Source organism: Lissotriton vulgaris, chromosome 1_1, assembly GCF_964263255.1.
Source record: "Lissotriton vulgaris chromosome 1_1, aLisVul1.2, whole genome shotgun sequence".
NCBI classification, from domain to species: domain Eukaryota; kingdom Metazoa; phylum Chordata; class Amphibia; order Caudata; family Salamandridae; genus Lissotriton; species Lissotriton vulgaris.
Genome location: NC_141685.1, coordinates 8360769 through 8363809, shown reverse-complemented (window position 1 = coordinate 8363809; position 3041 = coordinate 8360769).

Genomic DNA, 3041 nt, shown 5'->3' with positions numbered 1-3041 from the left:
GGCTATCCAAGAAGGAACACCACAGTAAAGGCTATCCAAGAAGGAACACCACAGTACAGGCTATCAAAGAAGGAACACCACAGTACAGGCTATCCAAGAAGGAACACCACAGTACAGGCTATCCAAGAAGGGACACCACAGTAAAGGCTATCCAAGAAGGAACACCACAGTACAGGCTATCAAAGAAGGAACACCACAGTACAGGCTATCCAAGAAGGAACACCACAGTACAGGCTATCAAAGAAGGAACACCACAGTACAGGCTATCCAAGAAGGAACACCACAGTACAGGCTATCAAAGAAGGAACACCACAGTACAGGCTATCCAAGAAGGAACACCACAGTACAGGCTATCCAAGAAGGGACACCACAGTAAAGGCTACCTACTGAAGGAGGAACACCACAGTACAGGCTATCTAAGAAGGAACACCACAGTACAGGCTATCCAAGAAGGAACACCACAGTACAGGCTATCCAAGAAGGAACACCACAGTACATGCTATCTAAGAAGGAACACCACAGTACAGGCTATCAAAGAAGGAACACCACAGTACAGGCTATCCAAGAAGGAACACCACAGTACAGGCTATCCAAAAGGGAAGACCACAGTACAGGCTATCTAAGAAGGAACACCACAGTACAGGCTATCCAAGAAGGAACACCAAAGTACAGGCTATCAAAGAAGGAACACCACAGTACAGGCTATCAAAGAAGGAACACCACAGTAAAGGCTATCCAAGAAGGAACACCACAGTAAAGGCTATCCAAGAAGGAACACCACAGTACAGGCTATCAAAGAAGGAACACCACAGTACAGGCTATCCAAGAAGGAACACCACAGTACAGGCTATCCAAGAAGGAACACCACATAAGGCTATCCAAGAGGACACCCACAGTACAGGCTATCCAAGAAGGAACACCACAGTACAGGCTATCCAAGAAGGGACACCACAGTAAAGGCTACCTACGGACTGGAGGAAACATAACTCGCTGCTAGTACAGGCTATCCAAGAAGGGACACCACAGTAAAGGTATACTGAAGGAGGAACACAGGCTATCTAAGAAGGAACACCACAGTACAGGCTATCCAAGAAGGAACACCACAGTACAGGCTATCAAAGAAGGAACACCACAGTACAGGCTATCCAAGAAGGAACACCACAGTACAGGCTATCCAAGAAGGAACACCACAGTACAGGCTATCTAAGAAGGAACACCACAGTACAGGCTATCCAAGAAGGAACACCACAGTACAGGCTATCTACTGAAGAAGGAACACCACAGTGCAGGCAATCTACTGAAGAAGGAACACCACAGTACAGGCTATCTAAGAAGGGACACCACAGTACAGGCTATCAAAGAAGGGACACCACAGTACAGGCTATCTAAGAAGGAACACCACAGTGCAGGCTATCTAAGAAGGAATAACACAACAGGCTATCTAAGAAGGAACACCACAGTACAGGCTATCCAAGAAGGAACACCACAGTACAGGCTATCTAAGAAGGAACACACAGTAAAGGCTATCTAAGAAGGAACACCACCGTACAGGCTATCTAAGAAGGAATACCCCAGTACAGGCTATCTAAGAAGGAACACACAATAAAGGCTATCTAAGAAGGAACACCACAGTACAGGCTATCTAAGAAGGAACACACAGTAAAGGCTATCTAAGAAGGAACACCACAGTACAGGCTATCTAAGAAGGAACACACAGTAAAGGCTATCTAAGAAGGAACACCACAGTACAGGCTATCTAAGAAGGAATACCCCAGTACAGGCTATCTAAGAAGGAATACCCCAGTACAGGCTATCTAAGAAGGAACACCACAGTACAGGCTATCTAAGAAGGAACACCACAGTACAGGCTATCTAAGAAGGAATACCCCAGTACAGGCTATCTAAGAAGGAATACCCCAGTACAGGCTATCTAAGAAGGAATACCCCAGTACAGGCTATCTAAGAAGGAACACCACAGTACAGGCTATCTACTGAAGAAGGAACACCACAGTACAGGCTATATAAGAAGGAATACCCCAGTACAGGCTATCTAAGAAGGAATACCCCAGTACAGGCTATCTAAGAAGGAACACCACAGTACAGGCTATCTAAGAAGGAACACCACAGTACAGGCTATCTAAGAAGGAACACACAGTAAAGGCTATCTAAGAAGGAACACCACAGTTCAGGCTATCCAAGAAGGAACACCACAGTACAGGCTATCTACTGAAGAAGGAACACCACAGTACAGGCTATCTACTAAAGAAGGAACACCACAGGACAGGCTATCTAAGAAGGAACACCACAGTACAGGCCATCCAAGAAGGAACACCACAGTACAGGCTATCCAAGAAGGAACACCACAGTACAGGCTATCCAAGAAGGAACACCACAGTACAGGCTATCTAGGAAGGAACACCACAATACAGGTGATCTGCTGAAGAAGGAACACCACAGTACAGGCTATCCAAGAAGGAACACCACAGTACAGGCTATCTAGGAAGGAACACCACAATACAGGTGATCTGCTGAAGAAGGAACACCACAGTACAGGCTATCTAAGAAGGAACACCACAGTGCAGGCTATCTAAGAAGGATCACCACAGTACAGGCTATCTACTGAAGAAGGAACACCACAGTACAGGCTATCTACTGAAGAAGGAACACCATAGTACAGGCTATCCAAGAAGGAACACCACAGTACAGGCTATCCAAGAAGGGACACCACAGTACAGGCTATCCAAGAAGGAACACTACAGTACATGCTATCTAAGAAGGAACACCACAGAAAAGGCTATCCAAGAAGGAACACCACAGTACAGGCTATCCAAGAAGGAACACCACAGTACAGGCTATCAAAGAAGGAACACCACAGTACAGGCTATCAAAGAAGGAACACCACAGTAAAGGCTATCCAAGAAGGAACACCACAGTAAAGGCTATCCAAGAAGGAACATAACAGTACAGGCTATCAAAGAAGGAACACCACAGTACAGGCTATCCAAGAAGGAACACCACAGTACAGGCTATCCAAGAAGGGA